The following is a 25,223-nucleotide window of genomic DNA, read 5'->3' on the forward strand; positions in this document are numbered from 1 at the left end:
GACAGACTTACCTGTTTGGAGCCCTTTAGGCACCGTGCTGTCATGAATCCCCTGCCCTTCTATCCTCACTCATTCTTCGTTCTGGGTTTGCGGGCTGCGGCAGTATGAATATGCGCGGGAGCCCTCGGCTGCGGCACGGAACTTCAGAGGGAGCGAGCCGTCCCTTCAGAGCACATGACATCACCAGTTGCATGCTGTATGAATATCTCCTAAAAGGTGCATGTTTAGGAGATATTCACTGTACCTACAGGTAAGCCTTAACATAGGCTTACCTGTAGGTACAACTTTAGGTACTAAAGGTACTTCCAATGTAATGATTCATACTCTGAATGGCCTAGGGTCGTTAGTGGTGTACCCCAAGGTTCAATGTTGGGACCATTACTTTTTAATACATTTATAAACGATATAGGGTCTGTGATTAAAAATACCATTTCAGTCTTTGCAGATGACACCAAGCTGTGCAGTGGAATAACTTCCTTACAGGATGTCTCCAACTTACAAGCCGACCTCAATGCACTGTTTAATTGGGCAACTATGTGGCAAATGAGGTTTAATGTTGATAAATGTAAGGTTCTGCACTTGGGGGCTAAGAATATGCATGCATCATACATACTGGGGGGGGGTACAACTGGGGGGATCAATGGTGGAGAAGGATCTGGGAGTTCTGGTAGATCATAAGCTTTATAATGGCATGCAATGCCGACTGAGCAAACTCCTTTCTTGTAATAAAAGATGTATAGACTCCAGAGAGAGAGATATCATATTACCCCGGTACAAATCATTAGTAAGACCTCATCTGGAATATGCAGGTCGGTTATGGGCACCAATTCACAAAAAGGATATTGAGGAACTGGAGAAAGTACAGAGAAGGGCAACCAAACTGATACGAGGGATGGAGGAGCTCAGCTATGAGGAAAGATTAGAGGAACTGAATTTATTCTCTCTTGAGAAAAGGAGATTAAGGGGGGATATGATCAACATGTATAAATACATCAGTGGTTCATATAGTGAACTTGGTGTAAAGTTATTCACCTTAAGGTCATCACAGAGGACAAGTGGGCACTCATTATATTTTGTCTGGAGGAAAAGAGATTTTACCTCCAAATAAGGAAAGGCTTCTTCACAGTAAGAGAGGTGAAAATGTGGAATAGACTCCCTCAAGAGCTGGTCAGACTGGCCAGCTCAGTAGATTGTTTTAAAAAAGGCCTGGATTCTTTTCTAAATGTACATAATATAACTGGATACTAATATTTACAGTTAAAGTTGATCCAAGGAATATCTGATTGCCTTTTGGGGGATAAGGAAGGATTTTTTTCCTCTGCTGGAGCAAATTGGATAAAGCTTTATTGGAGGTTTTTGCCTTCCTCTGGATCAACTGTGGGTATAGGATTGTATATATAGGATTGTATATCCCCCCCCCCCTTTTAATGGTTGAACTAGATGGACGTGTGTCTTTTTTTCAACCAGACTAACTATGTGACTATCCAGAAAGTACTGCCACTCTAGATTCCTAAGCGTATGCCATGGGACAAATATAGAATTTCTCAGTTTTTCTGGCTTTTACTTTAAAATCTAATATTAAAAAAAAATCAAGCCAATTTAGTACAGAAAATTATTATATTTTTGAGATCAAGTGTTCATTAAATTGAAAAGAGACTTTGCTGATCGGAGCTGGAAATTGCTGGCCTTCAGATTCCTATGTTTGGGATTGGGTGTTCCCAGAACATCAGGTTACCCATCAGGATGAAAATATACAACCCCCATGTAGCAAGCTGCGTCCACCATATGTTTTTCCAAGCCAACCTTTGAGACTGGATGAACTGTACTTGACTGTAAGATATCAAGGTAAAGAAGTGTTATTTTAGCAAAATCTCATTACATTTCATTGGAAGTTGGATGGAACTGGGACCTACACTGGACTGTTTTTCCCAGAACACTAAGTTACTATCAGTAGTAAAATCATGAAGCTCTCTATGCAAGTGGTTCTCAAGGAGGGCTTTCTTTCTCTCTGGCTTCCAGCCAGCTGCTGATCCCCTAGTCTTCCACAGTGCCTTCCAGCTCCCATAGTTCCAACTAACCCCTCATAGTGATCCTTATTGCCCCCAGTCTCCATATTACCCCCAGCCTCCAAAATGTGTTCTACGGTGCGCTAAGTCTATGTACTGCAGTCTTCCACAGTGTCCTTGGAAAGCCCCCACCATCCTGGAGAGACCTTCAGCCCCCACAATTGACTCAATTTACTTCCAAAAACCTCATCTTTTACAGGGCCACCAAGTCTGCTTCCCCCTAACCTCCTCCAAAACCCCATCCTCTCATAGTGACACCCAACCCCATCAAAAGCCCTCCAGAATTTCAATATATATTTTGTATTTCCATACGTTTATTGTATGAGTAATTTTTTTTTACTGTTGGGGCATGGAAGATTTTGGAAGAATTTACAGGGCCCTTGCCGCAATAATGTTTAGAATTACTGCCCTACACAGCAAGTTGTATCCACCAAATATTTTTCCAAACCTTTGAAGTTAACTGTCCTGTGCTCTTCTTAAAATATCAGGGTGAAGATGTTTTAATATAATTAATATGAAGTCAAATTATAGAAGATTTATGCAAGTATAATGGTATTTTACTTGAATGTATTTGTAACACCCCAATATAATGCATTTCTCAGCACTATAAACACAGTAAATTAGAACCACATTTAAAATGCAGAGAGAATTCTGCATCAATGGTAATTTTTCATTAATGTGAATAAGAATGTCCTCCATACTGTACAGTATTTTCATAGTCAGTGCCTCAGAAAATGTAACATGGCTGTTACTTCAATGTACTTGTCATCTTTGCTCGATGTGACCTTTTATGGACTAAAAAAAATGCGGACAATTTACCTAAAGCAGGTTGTAAATAATAGGAGCAATTACCAAGCAGTGGGAACCAACCCTAAACACCTCATCTACTCACTACCCATAGAAATGAATATTTTAAACCTTCACTGTTTTGCCAGCCTTTTGTTTTGTTTAATATAAAATTGCCATCTGTATATTTGTTGTGTACAAAATGATAGAATAGATATTTGCTTTCATATGACATTGTTTTATAACCGTAAGACATGTTACTATTTTATTGCATGTATTTGCTTGATTTTCAATTAATTTTCAAATGTGTTCATTTAATAGGAGCTTGCACTATGATCAGGTAAAATTAATACACTAAATAATATTACATTTCAACACTCCACTTCTGTTAAAAATTATGCAGCATAAATTACAGCTGAACAAACCGGTCAGTTATCAAAAACTGACCTTTCATTTCAGTCTAAGTCAGATAAGGTTTTCTAAGACTGATAAACCTAGATAAAAATAAATAAGTGTATAAATACATAATTACATAAAATATTGTTTTCTTGCGACCATAGCAAAAGTACTCTTGTTTATAGATCCCAGATATTCTTTAACTTTACTTATGTAATTGTCTCACTGCTTTTCCTAATAGTCCCCACAGAGCGTGAAATAAATACAGGAATCCCCTACAGATTTATTATGTCATTTTTGGCCTTCATGTACAGGGAAATAAGTGAAGCTGCACTGAGATGCTGCTGAGGATGAGCATGACAATGACATATCATATGCTCACTAGAATCTTTACCTTAACTGGACTGTTTTAAAGTAATATTAAAGGCTTTTTAAAAAAAATAATAAACATGTCATACTTACCCACTCTGTGTAATGGCTTTGCACAAAGTAGCCCCATCCTCCTCTTCTCAGGTCCCTCCACAGGCTCTCCTGGCCCCTCCCTCCTGCTGAATGCCCCCAGAGCAAGCAGACTGCTATGGGGGCACCTGAGCAGGCTCGTTGCTGTGCCATTGCTTTGCATGTGCATTCACATACAGAGCATGGCCCGGCCCTGCCCTTGCTCTCTCCTCATTGGCTCACTGGCTGTGATTGACAGTACAGAAGATTTTTACCTCCATGCTTAGAATGAAGATGAAAAACCTTCAGCCTTTCCAACCACTTTAAGGTTTTGGTATTCAATAAATGCTGATCTAAATCAGTAGCAGATCTTGGTTTGAACAAATGTATTTTTTTATACTAAGGATTTGATGGGAAGGGGTGGGTTGAACCAGTAAGAAATGGGCATTTGTAGAGTCAGGTTCTAAGACCACCATTGGGGCTGACCCATCTCCCTTCTGAGTTCAGGGCTGAGCTGACACTATGTGTGGGATGCTGGAGAAATAAAAAACTGCCCTTTAGAAAAACTGCTAGTTTTATGTCCTGGCAGCACCTTTATCATATGACAGTATTTGGGGTGTCTCTTAGCACTGAGCTGATGCAGGAGATAGGAAGGCCTTGTGGCGTAGCCAGACACCTCTACTCTGACTTGGAGAAAATGCAAGTTAAAGGAGAAGTAGGGCCAAAGCTCCTTGGTCATACTTCTCCTGTAGGTCTCAGGAGTGCCTTTCATTCTGCATTCCTGTGACTCAGACTCAGCAGGCTAAAGCCCACTGTTGGCTAACATCACTCAGTCGGTAGAGACTCTGGAGAGATCCTGATTTGTTGGGATCCACCCAGATGCTTGAACTGGCAGCTGGCTCAGCCTCTCAGCAAGCAGCTAAGAGTCTGAGCCAGCTGCTTCCGCCCCCCACTCCACAGCCCAGCGCTCCAGTGAGCACTGGATGGACAGAACAGAGAGCCAGTGACTGACAGTCACCAGCTCTCTGCTCCCTGAAGACCGAGAACTGAGCAATCAGCAGTCTTTGATCACTCAGTTCTTGGTCTTAGAGGCAGTGGGAGAGAAATGCAGCATCAGACCAATGCTGCATTCACCTAGGTGAGTATGAATATTTGGGTTGTTTTTCATAAACCTATATTTCTCTTTTAACTATCAAACACTGTGATAGAAATATGGGCAAAAACATAAATTACATTCAGTATTTGATGTTGTCTGTCACTAGCATTAATACAGCAGAGCCCCCCTGTAAGTTATTATTAGTTATTATTCTTAATCCTTCCAGCAGCTCCATTGAGTTTCCGCCTCCTTTAATAGGGTGACAGTGCTTTTTATTATGTAGTGAAATCACTGCATTCTTGTCACCCTGTGTGCAGGGTAGGATTAGATGGACATACAGTTTTAAATGGACTTTGGGTAATCAATAAACAAACTAAAGCCTCAACTCTGGCTAACACTTTTAAGCAATTACAGCAATTTTTTTTTTTATTTGGAAAAAAGTTTAGGGCTGGTTCACACCATGAATCACACAGGAATGCGTTATGCATTCCTGTGCAATTTACGTGCGACCCGGGTGCAGTGAGATTTCTGAAATTACACTGGACTGCACAAAAAGTAATACATGCACTACTTTGTAAAATGTACAATAACTGGACCGCATATTACCACTGTACCATATGATCCGGTGCAGGCAGATGCACTGCGTTTGCAACTTGAATTTGTGGTGTCAGCAAGTTAACACTGACACAGCTGGTTCTTCCTAGTGCTGGAGTCTTCTTATTTTTATTCAGGATCTCTCCAGACTGCTCTTTGCTACTTGGAGTCCTGCAAAACAACTAGTGCTGCTCCTTGCTTCTTGGAGTCTTGCAAAAATTACCAGTTCCTTTTTCTCCTCAGCACATGGTTGTGTCCAAGTCATCTTTCCCTCCTCCTACTTTCTGTAGCATCACTTCTTGTCCTGAGCTCATGAACCTGTCCAACGAGTCTATTAGCATATGACTAGAGGAAGCCTAGCTTCTAAAAGCAATACATGTAACTAAAATGTACCATTCTTATATTTATGCTATAAAAATCACTAAACTAGCCATAGCAACACACACTGACACTAGCTACTGCAGTGCATTTTAATGAGGTGTGAGAAAATGCACAGAACGCAGGTTTCCCGCACCACTCTATGGTGTAAACTGACCCCTACACCATATTAATAAAAACTGAGTACTGTGAGCACCCTGTCAATGTTTTAGATTGTCTCAACCCCTGTAAAGTTTGGTGGACAGCTTGGTCTGCATAAAAATGTGGAGAAAACTATAAAAGCATGAATAACTAAAAAGGAATGTACTGGCTGAACACTATCATTACAGGCAAATTCCCACTTCAAATACATATAAAGGAATGGCTTTACTGGAACTTCTATCTGTTCACCCAGTTCCAAGATTTATACAGCCCTACCTGGCAGCACAGCTAGCAGGGTGACCTGATTTTTCTCAACTGTAGTTTGGGTAGTTTGCTACCCCCAGTCTGTGATTGGACAATGAAGGAGAAGCAGGAAACTTGTGAGCTTTCCCTGGTCTCTTCTTCTGTTAGTATGTTCTTTTTCAATGTATTTGCACACCTGGCTGATTCCTTGTACTGCCCTCTTCCAGTCTAAGGTCTACGTTACAAGGGGCTGCCAGAGGTTGATATAAAGTCAAATTCAGTAACTTACCCTACTTGCTTGTTAAATATATATATGTATATATAGGCCTGCTTAAGAAGAATAGTGTCTTTTATTTCCTAAGTGCTAATCATTTTGGAGTAACTCATGACCTAACCCCTCTACTGTTAAAGTTTCTTCAAGCAATAAATCCTAAAAAGACATCCTCTAGACTGTGTTACTGGAGCTGGTATGAATGGGCTGGTTCTTCTGGTGGTGGGCCCCCTCTGTACTTTTAGGGAAGAACAAGTTAATACCAGCATCTCCTGCAAGGGTAGTGCTACAAGTTATTTACTGTGTATGTTCTGTTATTATTGTAATACATTTTATATTGCTGTGGACATTCATTTCCAACATTCTATATACACTGGTATTGAAAATGTATGTAAAATGTATGTAAAATACATGTAAAATCAGGGGAGATTTACTAACACTGGTGCACTCAGAATATGGTGAAGCTGCAAAGGTTAGTAATTGAGATAATAAAAGTATTTTTGGAATATTATTTGTTTTTGTATAGACAATGGGGTACATTTGATAAAAATGGTGCGCTCAGAATCTGGTGCAGCTGTGCATGGTAACCAATCAGCTTCTAAATTCATCTTGATCAGTTAGGCTTTGACACAAGAATCGGGAAGTTGATTGGTTTCTATGCACAGTTGCACCGGATTTTACACTTTATATTTTTAGTAAATAACCCCCATAGTGTCTTTATTTAAGTTGGGGTGGTGGGGGTAATTTGGCCTTGCACCCAATCAAGTGAGTGGGGGAAATTCAATGTTTTGAAGATGGCACCAGAGTCAGAGGTGAGCCACATTGTTCCAGTGGGGACACCTGTTCCTGTGACAACTCTATAAGAGGAGAATTCCTTTTTTTTGGAGAGATTTGCTCCCATTTTATGTTGTGTCTTCAGGACAGGAAATTAAGGGAGATTCTTCCCAGCAGGACACAAGTAGTAACAATAACCTGATGGGGGTTCATACCCTTCCTCCTCTACATAAAACCAAAAAGAAAATTGTGGCTTTACATAAACATTAAGCTACAACTGAAAAGTAATGCTATGCAATTTCCAATTTTCAATTGTTTAGTTATTACACTGGTGACTGGTTTTTTAACGTAGCCATAGATTTCAGAAGCAGCTGAACAAGTGGCAAAATCTGGAAAAAGACAAAAATTAGGAAACTGATTACATTGTTGAAAATGTTAGTGTATTGTAATTGCTTTCCAAATTTAATCCAAATAACTCAAACGGGTAATTCTGTTGTAAAAGCATGCATGGCCGTCTGTTTGCTCAGCTACATACGATGTTCTTTTTTTAATCTTCTTTAGGGGGAAACAGCAACATGAACATCTGAATAATACCCACCAAGATGATACCATTATGACAGATAGCCTGGAAGGTGGTGAGCCTGTTATTTACATAGAGAACCAATGCGAGATGGCAGCTTGCTGCCTGTCACTTCAATTGCTTCTGCCAAGAACAGCGATACAAGGAACGGAGAAGAAATGCTGAAGACCCTCTGGCTTTGTGAGGGGAAAGGACAAGATGAAGACATGTCATATTTCCCCATTTCACATGCAGAAGAAGAAGGTTTTTGATCATCACATAGAGGAAAACGTTCTCCGGGGGCACCGAAGTACCCCAAGAAACGCAAGTTTTCTGTCATGTCGCATTGACCTGCACCCCGAGCTACTTCTTAAAATACTGTTTTCATGTGATCTTCTAACACTTTGGCAAACAGTCATGAACTGGCATAAATGATTAGCCCAAAGCATCTAAAATACTTAGCCCACTTGAAAGCCATGCAAATAATGACATTGTGAACCTTTAAAGATTGCAGACTTGCTGGCTTGACTAGGGCGTATGATACATGTACCATGTTCGCAGTCCTATTGTAGTTTAAAGCAGACATGTCACTGTATGCACTTTATAAATTTTTATTATCTTTCACATCAAAGGCTTGAAGTCCATAGTTGCACACAGTGCGCTCTGGACTTTAGGGGTCTCTAGAGCAAACTGATTTTCTAGCAAAAGATAGACAAAACAGGTACTCTGAAGTACTTAGAATCAGAAAACTCATTACAGAGTTGATGTACTAGAGCAGCCTTTTTCAACCAGGATGCCCAGGCACCTGTGGTTCCTGCGGGTTTCTTCAGGGGTGCTTTGGCATAATGCCTAACAGTTGCCCAAAAATTGTAGACATGCTAGTGGATGGATCAAGCCTGCCTTTTAGTTACACAAAACCACAGGTTTTCATTGTGCACCATTACAACCTTCCAGCCACCAGCCTCCGAACAAGCAATGCCATCATGGGTTGATATGGAGAACTTTGGGCCCCTGCATGGCATCATTGTTTGCCTCTCCCCTGCCCCTCTTCATCAGCAGTGGGGTCAAATTACATGAGTGAGGGAGAGAAACTGAGGGAGAAGAAAAATGCTGGAATACTAGTCAGTACCAGTGTGCAAAAGTGTATTTGCTTTAGAAGAACAAATCACCTCTACCATTGGGTGTCCTACATGTGTGGATGTTGCTGCATTATGTAAAACTATTAGATTAGTTTTTTACATTTTAGAATTGGGTGGTTTGAGACTGAAAAAATGTTGAGAAACACTGTACTAAAGAACTAATCAAAATTTTTTAACTATACTAAATTTTTCAATGCAACCTTTACCTGTAAGAAAAGCAAGGGATAACATCACCTGCCAACCATGCCACCAAACACCACTCCATTCCTGAGAAATCCTTCCATTATATCCTCTGAGAACCCAGCACTTCCAGGTGTGCCAGACTCCTGTGTCTTCCATAGCTCCCATTGCCTTTTTCCTGCTGACCTCATTATAGTCATTATAGGACACTGTGGCAAAGTGGTGGTCAACAGGAGGATCTAGGGAGAGCTATGGGAGACCCAAGAGATCAACATTCCTGGAACTCTACAGTTTTCAAGCAGATATCACTTTTTTTCAGAAACAAAGAAGTGTTTAGTGGCTTGGGGGGGAGGGAATGGTTTGCATTCAATTCTTCTTCAGGTACAGCTAACATTGAAACATTTAGTTCAGCAACAAAGTCACTCTTGAAGCTGGCACTGCATGGGTCAACTGCTCATTTCCTTCTAGTGGTTAGGAGAAAGACCATTATTGGTTTTACCAGCTAAAAGAAAGCTGCCTTAATTTAGATCTGAAAATTATCCTTTGAGTTCGGGTCCATAGCTCCACCTATACTTTTTTCCCCTGAATTACATACTAGCTAGATACTTTGTGGTCTGTCTGGTATTTTTGCAGATTGTGTGTGCTTTGCATCATTATGGTATTCTCAACTTTAATAAATACAATCTTTATTTTCTAAAAACCAAATTAAAAAAGGGTGTGAATATGACAATGCTGTTGCAAAAATGACATTTTTAAGGAGGAGAAAAGCAGTAGCTGTTTGCTTATAGGCTGCCTCCATCTAACTTAATCTTTCTAGGAGGAGGGTCTTGAGCTTTGGAACTCTGTAAACAATAGATATTTCTTAGCAAAGTAGCTAAATTTAGCCTGGTAAATTAGTGAAAAGGGCTTTATCTAGAATCTGCATTTTCTGTGGACAGCCAGGATTACGTGAACATATGAGATCCTGCTTAGATCACAATCCATCCCTAGTTCACAAGAAATTAGAAGATAATGCCTTAATCCCCACAGCTCATAAATAAAGTGAAATACAGCAGTACAGATTTTTCTGCATGTGGCTGTCCTCATCTAGACATACTGTATGACTTCATAACAGCCCTCAAGAGCACTGTGAGGACTCCTTCAGACTTGCTAGGCAAATTTCAACCTCCACAAAATTAGACCCTAGACATCCCCCTACTGGAGTCAATGCTTGGGTTGTTCAAGAGGTTACAAAAGAGCCATCCATTACACTGTGGGATGTAGAGATAACCTAGATCTAGAAGCCAGTGATTGGATGAAAGGGCCACACTGAAAAAAGAGTGTGGCTTAGTGTCTTAAGGTAACTGTAGTTATGTTTTTTTTCAGTTTTCAGTTCAGGCTCTTTGGCTTCCCACAAACAATCTATATATTAACGATGCTTAGCACTGAGATTTCCCACAATCCAGAACTAAGTGTTTCCTAGTCACCGGATCAATATCATAGCTGTGGCTAGTTATTATATTCAAGCTAAATATGTCACTGAGAACAAAATAGTATGGTTTCAGCTTTAGGAGGCCAGTGCAGTCTATAAATGGCAATGTTCCACTGTTTAATAATGTAACTGTTTGATACAATTATAGCATTCAAATAATAATCTAATTAAAACATTATTAAAGTAATATGTACTATATACATATATATATATATATATATATATATATATATATTTATATATATATTTAGGTTGGCAAATTAGTCATTTTGTTTTCAAAGTAGTCATAAAGTTTGGTATTTTTTCTCTGTTTTCTTTTCTCTCCCTTTTAATGCTGCAAGGGTTAGTAATTGAGATAATAAATGTATTTTTGAAATAATATTGGTTTTTGTATAGGCAATGGGGTAGATTTACTAAAACTAGTGCACACAAAATCTAGTGCAGCTGTGCATGGTAACCAATCAGCTTCTAACTTTAGCTTGTTCAATTAAGCTTTGACAATAAAACCTGGAAGTTGATTAGTTTCTATGCAGAGTTGCACCAGACTTTCCAGTTTTGTAAATAACTCCCAATATATATAGTATGATTGTTGTCTATTTTACAGGTTATTGCCAAAAAACTGTTGATATGTTCCTGAGGCCGGAGGAGTCCTGAAGAAGTGGGTGGTCCAGTGCAGGGGTGGACTGACAACTCATGGGGCCCCCAGGCAATAGGGGATCATGGGGCCCCTGTGTCCTTGCCTAAACTCAAAAAAGCCTATGAAAAAGGTACCAAGGGCATCTCATGGGGCCCCCTGCCGACCCCGGGCCCTCGGGCAGTGCCTGAGTTTCCAAATGGTCAGTCCGCCCCTGGTCCAGTGAAATGGGTAGACTATGGTCCTCAGCCTGATTATTATGTATGCTTGATTGTGCTTCTGTGTACTTTTATAGGCCAGCTGTCAGTTTTAATACAAGATTGTTATAATCAAATTGTCAGAATTTTAACAGACAATTGTGGTATTGGTGTGTCAATATCGGAGGTATGAGCAAAGTCACAAGCAATTTTGTCTTTAAATATTTCATGGTGGATGTGGGGATGATGCCTCCCATGGTGTAATTATATTTTAGTTTGGATCCAACACTCCACCCATATGTATTCATATGGATAGTCATAAAGTTACTCAATGCATACCTATGCTTCTTAATTTGGTCTGTGTTTCCAGGCTTTCAAGATCTTCAGGCACTAAAGAGTTAAACAAAATATGCAGGTCTATCCATAAGAGCTGAACACCATTCACACCTTTTTTCACACAAAGTGCAATGATTATGTTCAGCCAATCAAGTTTTAGCAAGTTGAAGAGGATTTGTGATGTTTTGTCTTGGGGTTACTGCACTTTGCATATTTCTCTTTGACTTTACAGAGCAAAAACAAGGAATAAATATAGATCCACTAGAAAAACTTTCTCGCAAGTCACATCTAAACATTTGTTGCTTAAATCAGGCTTGTCCAGCCTGCTGCCTACAGGCTGCATGCGGCCCAAGACGGCTATGACTGCGGCCTAACACAAAACAGTAAACTTACTTAAAATGTTGATTTTTTTTTAGGAATGTTTGGAAAAATGTGTTTACACTTAGTGAACATATACGGTCGAAGAAGAATTTGACATTGTCTCTTTACTGGACTTTTATAAGGTTTATCTTCCAAAGAAAAATATCCTTTTCTTCACAATCACACCTTATTCTTGTAATCAGTTTTTGGCAGCATCTATATTTGTGAGCAACTATTTTCAAGGATGAAGCACACAAAGGGCCAAATTAATACCAAAATATCTGATGAACACCTTGAGAATCCATTGAGAATTGCTGCTACATCCATCCAACCAGATATTGATGTGTTAGTTTATAAAAAAGAAACTGTGTTACAAAATTTACAAAAAATGAAGTTTTATTACCCAGATGGGTAGATAGGTATCTATATCACTGATTGCTAACTTATGATCTGCCCGATTATTTTTGCTCATCAGCTGTCCTTATTGTTAGTGTATTTTATCTGTGACCCAAGAAAATTCCTATTCTTCCAATGTGGCCTAGAAAGTCAAAAGGTTGGACATCCATGGCTTAAATTGTTGATAACATTCAACAGTTTGTCCAGTAATTCGAAATATCCCATTTTATTTTTTAATCCTATTTATATGCCAAACCTAAAAAAAGTATTTGTTTTTCAGACTCCACATTAACTAACATGAGTTTGCTTTGCCTTTAATATGACACTGCCTTTAAGCATCATAGAAAGCTAATTTTACACAATGCAGTGCACTTTAAATATATATTTCAAATATACGTTTTTACATTTCTTTATTTTCGTGCTATTGGGACCACAGTCAGTAATCTACTGTGCTTTATACTCGGTAATCTTAAGTTCATTTAGAATACAAAAAAAAACCAGAACACCTGTTCATTTTTATCCTCCCAGATGTTTTCTGCTGGCAAGCGCTCACTTAGAATGTGAACAAGGTTATTTTTTTTTTTTAATGATGACTGTCTGCATTTCTTCACCGAACAGCTAGGCACTTTTTTCACCTCCCCGCTAGGTGGCACTGTTGAATTTGTTTACGTTAACCATCGCCAAAAAGAAGTCAAAATACAGCCAAACAAGATAGATAAATTAAGAGACAATTATCCTCCTTCCACTCTTTCCGCTATGTGTGATTAAACTAGTTTCTTGCAGCCTGCAGGATAAATTCTATAGGGTGTCTGACTTAGTCAAAATTGTTTTTTCACATACACACCCTTCCCAGATTTCACCTCAATCTGTCATGCAGATTTGACACTGTAGCCTTTTTGTGCTACTTTGAAATGACACGTATATATAATGTGGAATATTGTGCAGATTACAGCCAGAGATATTCCAGCAAAAAAAAAAAAAAAATCATCTTTTTGCCTGTTAAAAAACAAAAAATTGTCAAGATAATAGGTGATTTCCTTCTAAATAAAATAAAAAACTTTTTTTTAATACAAGTAGCTGTTTTAGTGTTATTTACTTTAAAACAGTAATTTACTCAAAACAAGGAGAAATATATTGTATGTATTCTTTTACAGGGAGAAGGTGTAGACGGTTTGTGGCCTTTTGGGTTTTTAACAATCTTTCTTTACCGATTTAAGAAAAACATAAAAAATCTAAATAAATTATGTCACTAGACAAGTACCTATGACATTTACTGTGGTCTGTTCTCATGAGTTACAGTAAACTGTAATGTAATAATGATAAGGTATCAGATATTGGCAGTATTTCATTTGAATGTATACATATATGAGCATATATATTTGTGGATCACCAAACTACACATAAAACGTGCAGCATGTATGTGTTTTATATACAATATAAACATTATAATATACAATATAATATCTAATATAAACTGGTTGGTTTACTGACTCTATTTTGTTCTCACAGTCAACTATTTTACATACATGATCTAATCTCAAGACTGTAAACTCTGTTGGTCATGGCTTTCACTCCTATTGTTTCAGATATTTTTATCTATCATTACTATGGCACTCGGTTATTTCCAAGAGCATCCCAAAAGATGTAAAAATAAATGCATAATTATAATTATTATTATTTGTTTGTATCAGAATACTCTTTTGGAAGGAAAGAAAGTCAATTCAAGGGTGATTATTTTGAACTAATCTTGATCATTAAGAAATTAGCAAAATTAGGTAAAAAAAAAAAATTATACCAGCGATAAACAGTTTACAAAATGCCACCTCAAAAAACACATAAGCAAACTCCAGGATAAAACAGGACTCTCCTGGGTGGTTATTGACTACAAAAGAGTTCAAAGCTCTGATCGATACCAATTCAGGTGGCAGGCAGCTCCTCTGAGAAATTGCTAATGAATCAATACTTTTAAATGTAAGCCAGGGAAAAATATATATATACATGTTACAATTCTTACTTCTCTCTCTCTCTTTTTCTGGTAATATCAATATGCACAGACAAGAAACAGGCGACTCCTTCCAAAGCATTAGGCAGATTGAAATTACAGACGGTACTCAATTTAATGTCGAAAATTCAGCTTTGCGATACCTGGCATGTTTAAGGCAAATATTTATTGGAGTGCAGTGCACTTAATTGCTGCACATGTATATTAATGCTCAAATTTATGTTTCAATTAAGCGGATTATAAAGAGATTCTTTTTTTTTCCATATAAGCCTGCTCAATTTTTTTATATGTGTAATGTTGATTAAATGCAAACATTTTAAAAAAGGCGTAAACCTATTTTATATCAGAATATAATTTTGGCAATGGAAATACAGTTTGTTGCTTGTACTCTAAGCAACATTTGCAATGGTACTGTCTATGATGATTCTAGGACATTAAAACAAATTCCTTTTGCTTCTTGCAGTGGCCTTTAGCCTGCGCTGGGCTCCTTCAGCATTGATGGGAAGAGGGTCAATTTATCAAGCTGATTTTTATTAATGCTGTTCAAAGAATCTGTGAAATATCCTGCAATCCTGAGATCTTCCATACGCTTAACTCAATACTGTCAGACTGGTTATGATTTTACACTTTTTGATGTTTTTTGAAGCACAGCCGAGACGAATAAGTGTGCTGTTGAATATTAGAAGTAGTTAAATGCACATTGAAGTTACCTTGCAAAATGTCAATGCTGGCTAAGGCCTGTCTGTATTTCTGCTGCTCGGTTTGATTATTTTCATATTTCTGAATGTTTTAATTTCTGCAGTTTTTGACATGTTAATGCCACAGGACAAAGGATGTTTTACTTACAAACTTTAAAAAGATCTAGGCATAAGTGTATGGTTCGAGATACAAAATTCAGACCTAATAGAATGTTTAGGAATTTAAATTTTCAGGATACAGAAGGAGAACAGAATAGAAACATTTAAAATATAATAATCTCAAACCTTTAATCCTGAACTCCACAATGTTTTTCTTTTTCAAGAGAAACTAATTCAGTTCAATTCTGGAAGCTGCATTTTTATGGTATTTAGCAATTACTTTGTTAAATGTTCATTTACTACTCTTGGTTAGCTTTTGACTTTTAACCACTGTTTCTTTTTTCTGATGCAGTCTGCCTATGTTTGGCATGTACGCCATCATAGACTGTTATCCCTGACATATTAAATTATTGTGCAGTTGTTTTGACTGATGCACCTGCAGTTTAGACTGGCTACTTGGCCTCTATGTTACTTTGTTAGCTGCCGCATGTTATTTTGAAAACTCAGATATCAAAGTGCTAATTGGCACAACTCTTTTATGATGAAAGATAATACTATTTTTTTTGTGCAAAAGTTATTTAGTTATCGCAAATTCTTTTGACAAATATTGGACCCAGAATTACTCCTGGGGTTCTTTGAGAGAACTGTACTGCACTGGAGGGATGGAGGTGAGGGGATTCAATTTAGGCCTTATTATTTATTGTACTACTTCTTTATTTGAGAAAGAAAGAAAGTAAGAAAGAGAGAGAGAGAGAGAGAGAGAAAGAGAGAGAGAGAAAGAAAGAGAGAGAGATAAAGAGAGAGAGAAAGAAAGAAAGAGAAAAAAAGAAAGAGAAAAAGAAAGAAAAAGAAAGAAAGAGAAAGAAAAGAGTGGAAGAGCACTACCTTATCTAAGTCCAGCCTCTCCACCTTTTTTTTTACCTTGCCTACCGCCTGAAAACTTTATAAGAGATTTTTTTCCCTGTAAATTAACACAATTCTTTACAAATTCAAATGCAAAAAAAGGAGTTTTGGTCTGTTTGAATAATGTATATTTTTTAAACTTTGCCTTTTGCTGTCTTGAATGAAATAAAAGCCTGACCAAAAACTTTAGGGCCGTTTATAATGAAGACCAGATATTACTATCCACTGACATAGTAAGTATTACCCCAAAGTTAGCCTATTCTGTGAATTGCATTGTATGGCCCATTCATATAGGACTGCAGAGTACCCTTGGAATTCTCTCTTATCACAGGAGCCTATCGGTGGAGAGGCTGGACTTAGATAAGGTAGTGCTCTTCCACTCACCTCCATCCCTCCAGTGCAGTACAGTTCTCTCAAAGAACCCCAGGGGTAATTCTGGGTCCAATATTTGTCAAGAGAATCAAGATAAAGTTTCCATTTACACAGAAAGGGCCTGCAGTGGTATCCTAAACTATACTCCATTCTGGATCAACTATTTCATTACATGTCTGGGGTAAATTGGATGTGCATCATCAAAAAGCCCACACAAGAACCTCAGTATTATCCTTCCCCTATATCACTATGTGACAATGCCACTCATATCCATCGAATAGCTTGGTACACTCAAAATTGGTGGAAACCATAGACAGCCAGCAGTACCATACCTTATCATATTTTTTGGCCAGCTTCTATTGAGATATGTGGCCTTGTAAAATGGAATTGCTGAATTAACCAGTCCCTTTCTAAAGGTCAAAAAAGGGCAGTTGATTTTTACCATTCATGTTTAAGAATAGGTCTCTGCTTGGCTCTGGAGTCTCTAATCCAGTAGAGTACTAGGCACATTTCTAAAGCACATAATTAACTTTGATAAATTCTCAGTATATATTTTTTAAAGCCATACCACTGCTTTATAACAGCAATCATTTATATTTTTTCACATTGGTGAACTTAGTGTATATAGGTGAGAAGAGTTGTAAAAAAAGTTAAACCAATCAACCAACCAGATTTCAGTAATCTGGAATCAACCAACTTAAATATGATCTGTCCCAAGTAAAAGAGTGTATGGGAAAGCAGAAAATTTGTAGTAATATAAAGTAACATGTTTTTGTATAGTCTGTTATGGTGGCCGTGCCTGTACCAAGATGACTGTTCAATGTAACATTTATTTCAATGAAAGAATCACATCTTCCAGAAATCAACTATACTGAATTGTATTAATGTATAGCAAATTTCTTCTTCAAAAGTGGCCAATCTGTCCTGGAACACAGTTCAACCAAATCAATCTTTTCTCATTTTTATTGTATCGAGTGATCCATGGTAAGCAATCGCTTCTGAGCAAAGATCATTTGAAACTCTCAAATGTATGATTAATCAATTGATGACATTACCTACATGGCTGACATTGGTATCCAGATTCACCCTGGGTGCAGCCATATTGAATAATTAATTGTGGTGCCCAGATGCAAAGCAGGGTTGAGAGTTTTTGAACACTGCGATTTTCTATTGTGTCTCATTCTGCTCTATAGAACCTTAGTATCTGAATTTAAAGAAGGCACTGTCTGTAACATACCAAATGAAAAAAAGCTAGGAGGATCTTTGTAAATGACCAGAATTCTAAAGAAAAATTATTTTGTAAAGTATCAAAGAAGGTAATGCAAAAAAGCACAAATACCAACCTTAGCGCAAATTTTCATTGTTTTTGGTTTAGTGAAAAAAAAAAAAAAGGTTAAAAAGGTTTCTTTAAGAATTGCAGAGGTCACTTAATATATATTAAAATGATTCTGTAGAAATGATAATCATAAAATGTACACAAACATATTTTTTCAAAGACAAGATTCTGTTTAATTGTAGAAATTTGAAGTGGACCTTCCAACCCCTTTCACTAAAATTCACATCAGCATGCATTTCTGCATGATTCGATTATGTGAAATCATTTAAGATTTGTTTCTTAAAATAAAAAGATTTTTGCTTTTACTTACCACTTCATGTTACCACTTCTTAGTTTTGCTGAGACACTGGTGATGTAGCCAGGACCCCACAGATACCCCCTGAGAAGACAATGTCACTAGCCTCTTTATGGAGATCTTGTTCCTAAACTCAGATCTCTTTTGATACTGTTCACACACTAGATGTAATAGTACATTCATCTGTTGTTTACAAAAACTACCCCCCTAAGAATTTTTTTTCAACAGATGAATAAAATGTTGGATGGTGCATGCTAGAGTCAGGGCTCATGGCGTTATATATTACATCTCACATGTGCAGTACAACAATACAATACAAAATACAAAAACAATACAGCAAACATACACAAAGAGGCATGGATGCTAGTGACATCATTGACCTAATATAGGCGCATGCAGTTTCAGGGAAATCCCCATCTGCAGCTTATTGGCATATCATTAAAAGCTGACTTCGGGGTTCTGCTGAACATGGTTTGGATCGAACCTGGCATCGACCTCAAGCTCATCCTCACACCAAACCCAGATAAGGTAAACTGAGTAAACTTGCTGCAGTTCATTTACCAAAGGAGTAAAGAATATTCCCTCACATAACTGGATGAATAACACACCTTATTCACTAAGCTAAGTGAATATTTACATTTCAGAATGAATATCACCTACTATCTTTTAGTAAATTAGCCCCTGACTTGGCTATTTTATTCTTTTTTTAGAGCATTAAACTTATGGCATTTTAGATGAGCTCTGTAGTCGGAAGGTGGCAGTATTCATCTGCAGGCTGTAGGCTTTTTTTTAATGGCATCTGCAGCCTGCATGTGATAATTTTGTCCTAGCTGAAATAGTGATTGCATGATTGGGAAGCATGCTGATTGGTTCCCAATTGTCACAGGGGATCTGAACTGTTAATGACAACTGGAACTGAGAGCCACCAGCTGCATTAAGTGTTGGCTGGAGGCTCTCAAATGGGAGGAATGTTTATACATAAATATCCAGCAAGGGCCATGTCCATATTTGGTCAATGATGTCACCCAGGAGACCCCACACCTTTATTTTAACTCAACTGTCATTCATGGATGAGCAACTGCTGCGAGAGGATCATTGGTGGGTTTTTTCGTTCATTGGGTCAGTGGGCGCTATTCATCGTGATTGTATAGGATCTGCATCAATGGACAATGTGACTGATGGAGGATTTACATTGTTGGTTTTCTTTTGTTTAAGGACTTGTCTAAAACTGTGTGTGTTTTATTTATTTATTTTTGTGATTGAGTGGACATACAACAGTAGGTACCACTCATTCATTCACATGGGGGCAGTATATAGTTGTCCTCTTATTGTTTTAGGAGGCTTCCACCGTTGTGTTGTGCTGTGGGAAGGTGGTGGGCTGTGCAGTCCCATTGAATGGCACATACCACTACAGCTGGTTGTAGGCAATCATGTTCCCACTGATAGTCTCAGCAAAATGACCCACTGCAAGCTGTGCCAGAAGGTGGTCACATATCTTGATGATTTAGTGGCTTTAAAGGAGAAGTATGGCCAAAGCTTTTTTGGTTATACTTCTCCTTTGGCTCACAGGAGTGCAATTTATTCTGCACTCCTGTGACTCATCTTCATCCAATCCATGCTCTGGAAATATCATGACCATATGGTTGGGATCCATCCAGATGCCTGAACAGGCAGTTGGTTCAGCCTCTCAGCATGCTGCTGAGAGTCTGAGCCAGCCATTTCTGCTCCCTCACAGTCCAGTGCTCCAGTGAGAGCTGGAGGGACAGGGGAGAGAGTCAGAGACTGACTTATGGGCATTCTGCTCACTGAAGGCTGAGAGCTGAGTGATCAACTTTATTTGATTGCTCAGTTCTCAGTTTTAGAATCAACCTAGGTGAGTATGATATATATATATATATATATATATATATTTTTTTTTTTTTTTTTAAACCCATATTTCTCTTTTAAACAGCACTCTCTGCCCTCAAAGAGCTTACAATCTAAGGTCCCAATCTCACACGTAATCATACTATGAAATATCTAGCTAAGAGACAATGAATCTACCAGCATGTAGCAATCCACCAGCATTTGGAGAGTTAGAGGAAACCTACACAAGCACATGAAAACTCCATGCAGATAGAGTCCTGGTGGGATTAAAACCAAGGACTCCAGTGTTGCAAGGCCAACAAATCACTGTACTGCCAGTTCATAACATGCAGACCATCAAAAGTCAGTTGTTTTTACTTAAATCGAAGATCCAATCACCCTGTCAAAAAATAAAAGTCAGCAGCTACAAAAACTGTGTGTGTGTGGGGGGGGGGGGAGCAGGTACCTGTCAAATTCGGGTACCAGCTCCCCCCCCCCTCCAAAGGTGCCAATCCTTAATGGGGAGCTGTCCTTAAAGCGGAACTTCCCCTTTTGGGTGGAGCTCCGCTTTAAAACTGCAAAGAGAACTCTATGACTGGAAGTCAGCCACATGTCTCTGATAGCTTTCCTGACTGGACTCTCCTCCCAACTATTTCATTTCATTAATTTTGATTATACTGCACTTACTTCAGAGAACTGAAACAAGCAGAGTTCAATGCATATTTGTTAAAGAGGACCTATACCCTTTTATAGAAAAAGACATGAAGATGGCCTAAAACCTAAATGAGAACACTTACCTACCTTCATGCTTCCTCACCTTCTCCTTTCATCCTTTTTATGTTGCCTCTCTGCTGCCTGTGTCCTCACTCCCACACCCTCGTTTTCAAAATTCTTCTTAGGGTCAGCTTGCAATACAGTCCTAGTGTGCAAGCTCGAGATGAAGCGATTGATGTAATGTGGCTCATCTTGCACGTGTGCTGTCTGTTTAAATAAAAAAGCCTTCCCTCTAGATCTCAGAAGATGTTGGAGAAAAGATTTTTTATTTTTAAACAGACAATTGTGACCTCGTACTGCGCACAGGTGAGATGAGCAGCATGACATCATGTTCTCTATCTCGTGTATGATCAGTATGACATTACTAGTATGTAGGGACGCACCGATAACCTTTTTTTATCTATGAGTACGAGTACCAATACTTTCAGTCAAGTACTCATCGATACTGATTACCGATAATTGTGGTGTGATTTGCGGCAATAAAAAATGTATGGACACAAATTGCATCGCAAAGAATAGCATGCAATTTGAACAGGAATGTGATTCCTGTCCAAATTGCATGCAGGTTCCCCACTGCTCCTGTGTGAACCCAGGCTTGTCATAGTCTGAGTTCAAACAGGAGCGGTGCAGGGAGGTTTAATACAGAGGAGAGTGGATGTGTGGGGATGTATACTATGGAGGCAGATGCTCCATATTCTCAGTGGTAGGAGAGGAGAGAAAGCGTCCCTCTAGCTCTCTTGCGTCAATTTGTATTAATGAAAATCGTACCGCAAAGTATCGGTTTCTGATACTCCGGGTATAGGGAGCATTTTCATGAGTACAGGCACTTGTGAAAATACTCAGTATCGACACGGATACCGATATCGGTATAGGTATCGGTGCATCCCTACTAGTCGGACAAGTCGGTATAAGAGCTCCCTGAAAGCACTAATGACATTGCATTTCCAGTGTGCCTTAGTGCAGCCATGGCTATATCATCAGTGCCTTCAGAAAAATCATGACGTGGACACAGGAGTACAAATGAGATATAGTTATCACCCTACAACAGCAAGTGCCTGTATAAAGACCTTTCTGATAGAATCGGATTTTATTTTACTGAAAGCTATAGATTTAAAAATATTTATGGATCGCTTACTTCTGCAGGAGCCACTGTAGTTTTGCCCAGGTCTTCCCTATCTTTGATCCACAGCTAGGCACAAGGTATTTCCCACAGCCAGGCACACAAACACACTTTTGCTTGTCGTCTCCAATGACCAGTCTAGGGGATGTTTGTTTTTGGTTTTTTTTTTGAGAACTTGGATAGGGGTGGGGAATTTAGTAGGATACTCCCAAATTAGGAATAATTACAGTTGAGGACATTATTTGATCTCTTAGTCAAACTTAGGCAAAGTTCTTGCTGGAACAGATAAAAAAAACTTCTCCTTTGCAGTAGCACTAACAGTAACTTCAGGATAGAGCAATGTCCCTTGCAGCAAATAAATGGACAGAGCTTTTCAGGACACCAGCCATCACCCCCTTTGTTTCAGACCTATGCTAACTATAAAACATCAGAGGGGTAGCAAAGCACACAGAGTCCCCAAGATCCCACAGTGTCTGTACTCACAAGGCCCAAGGACAGAATGGTAGCCTCCTTCCAATCTTCCAAGCAATGTGCTCCAGTGATACCAGATAGATCTTTGGCAGACAACTCCCCTCAGTCAGCTATCTAAAGAACCAAAGTCACTCTCTCTCCTACTTCAGGCCCACAGGTTGCCCAGCTCAGGCCACATGCCAACATGTGCCTGGGGAGGCAGCGTGCCTTCCCCCATTTGGTGCAATCCTAGACCTAGAACTCAGTATGTCCAAAGAATAAATATCTTCTCCCAGCATTCCTCAGGGCAGCATTCCCTGTGATTGGCTGAAGTGGCATTATTATTCATACTGTGTTCTGCATGATATCCACCTATGCATCCAGAACCTTCCTAGGTTGCTTGGATACAGATGAAAACAGACAGTACTAGCAGCACTTGAACACACTGAGCAGTCACTATTGAACAATTGCAGCTCTCTGTTAAGCAGAAGGCCTAATTAGATTTACGTAGATTTATGTCAGTAATTTATTCACGCAGACTTGTAACTGGACTGAATGGTCCAATTTAAAATAAACAGTTCAAAGAGTTGTTTACTGACCAGTGATGATCACTGTAAGCAATCATTTTTATGATTGTACTATTGTGAGAGCTGCGATCCATCCTCCTGGATCTAGGGCGCTCTGGATCTAGGGCGCTCCAGCACTGCCATCATAATACAATAGGCTGGGCCAGAAGTGGTTAAAGACAGGATATGTTCCTTTTTGCCACTGGAACCGCTCAACGCTGCTCAACATTCTGCCAATGTAGAGAACTGTTTCCCCGAAGTCCACCGAAAAACCATCACTTACGTTAATGTTGATCTATGGGTCTCCCACCGCAGGTTTCTCCTTCTGACCTCATGTTACTGCTTGAGGGAATTGTGATGTTAGAGCAGCAGGATGAACCAGGGAGTTCTGTAGGGGGACCTTGGATAACGACACTTCAAGAAGTATTGATTTCAACTGACTCTGATGGACCAGTTCTCCATAACTAGTGTTGATCGGCAGGAAGCATTCTACATCTTCTTTACTAGTAGGTCCTTTGTTTAAAGCATTTGAGTACATGATAGGGTCTCTTTAAAAGTAAATACACTTTTGCTGGGAAAAAACAATCCCCTTTCGGTGATCGATGTACATTGCAAGGCTTTTACAAACTCTGTAGCAGATTCCTATCTGTTTCTGCTCTGAAGAAATGCTGGATGCTTGGATGCTGACTTTGAATAGGAGTGACTGGTTCATTATAATCACCTGAGGTGCTCTCAGGGTTCTCATGAGAAATGTTGTAGTGTCTGCATCCATTTATAAGTAATAAACCCTTGGGGTGTATCATACCGAAAATGAAATTCCTGTTGCAGAGGATGCCTAAAATTTTGCTTGTATCTTAGTGCAGACTTTTGGAAAAAAAAGCTGATTGCACAAGCAGGAAATGGTGTACCGAACACCTCCTTTGTTGCCATACTGCATTTAATTTTACAGAACATTACAGCAGCTGCAGATTGAAAAGGAAATGCAATTTTTAATAACATTAAGGGTTCATTTACACTTGCTTAGACTTTAGCACGCATTAAAGTGCCTACCGCTTCAACATGGTTTTGTGATATGTTTTTGATGCTTCAGCGATGCTTCGGTGATGCTCTTTTGAAGCTTGAATGAATCTTGGCAAATGCCCTTTTTGTGTGTGTTGATTTTCTATTTGTGTTAAAGGGGTGCAATAGAACACTGGTTCAGTAGTACCCCCACTCAGCAGATGCCCAGCTCATAGGTACCCCTGTTTAGCAGATCCCCAGTTTATTAGCAGCCTCATTCAGCACATCCCCTGTTCAGTAGTACCCCAGCTTTGCTGATCCCCCGCTCAGTACTAACCCCCAGCTCTGTTGATGCTCGCTCACCTCCTGATATATTGCTCCCATGCTGCACACCACTAGTTTCTCCTTCCCTGGTCCCCCAGATCTGCTGATTCTCTGCCGCTCAGTCCTCTCTCTCCGGTCCTTGCTCATCTTCCACTTTAGCGTTCCCATGTTGTACACCACGTATGCCATCTGCTAGTTGTTCTCCTCCAGTCCGGATCCCACTCACCTTCCTGCTGCTCCACAAGAAGTGAAGTCTGCACCAGACACTCCCAAAATATAGCCACATGAACTGGAAGTGACTGCTGATTACGTCTTTCCAGGTTCGCTTGTTGGTTTCCCAGTACATCCATGGATATCTCATATCTGCAATCTCCCCACAAAACAAAGCAGAGATAATTGTCAATAAAATCCTCAACAGTTGCAGGTGCTAGGGAGCTTTGGTGTAGACTTTTATGGAGGCTTTGGAGATGCTTTGAAGCACCAAGAAAGCGACATGGGATATCATTTTTGAAATGAAGCAAATCACATGCACAGGGGCGGACTGACAACTCATGGGGCCCCCGGGCAATAAGGAATCATGGGGCCCCTGTGTCCTTACCCAAACTCAAAAAAGCCTATGAAAAAGGTACCAGGGGCATCTCATGGGGCCCCCTACTGACCCCGGGCCCTCAGGCAGTGCCCGAGTTTCCAAATGGTCAGTCCGCCCCTGCACATGCAACATGTGAACAGGTCTGCAAGCCTATAGCGACAGGGCCTTTGATTGGCATTCAGAGTGTTTTAAAAAATCGCGTCCAATGCCACATTTTGAAGCAAGTGTAAATGAGCCCTAAATTACAATATGGCTTAGCAGCAATTGTATTTGCTATCAGGTTTTGTTTTTTTTTTTGCTATATTTGTTCCACAAAAGTAGAGTTACCCTTTAAGACTTTAAGCTGAATGAAGTACCAATTATTTCAATGAAAAAAAAGATACATCTGAATAGAGC

The sequence above is a fragment of the Staurois parvus genome, unplaced genomic scaffold (assembly GCF_062004578.1).
Source record: "Staurois parvus isolate SC_StPar_1 unplaced genomic scaffold, SC_StPar_1.0 ptg000031l, whole genome shotgun sequence".
NCBI lineage: Eukaryota > Metazoa > Chordata > Amphibia > Anura > Ranidae > Staurois > Staurois parvus.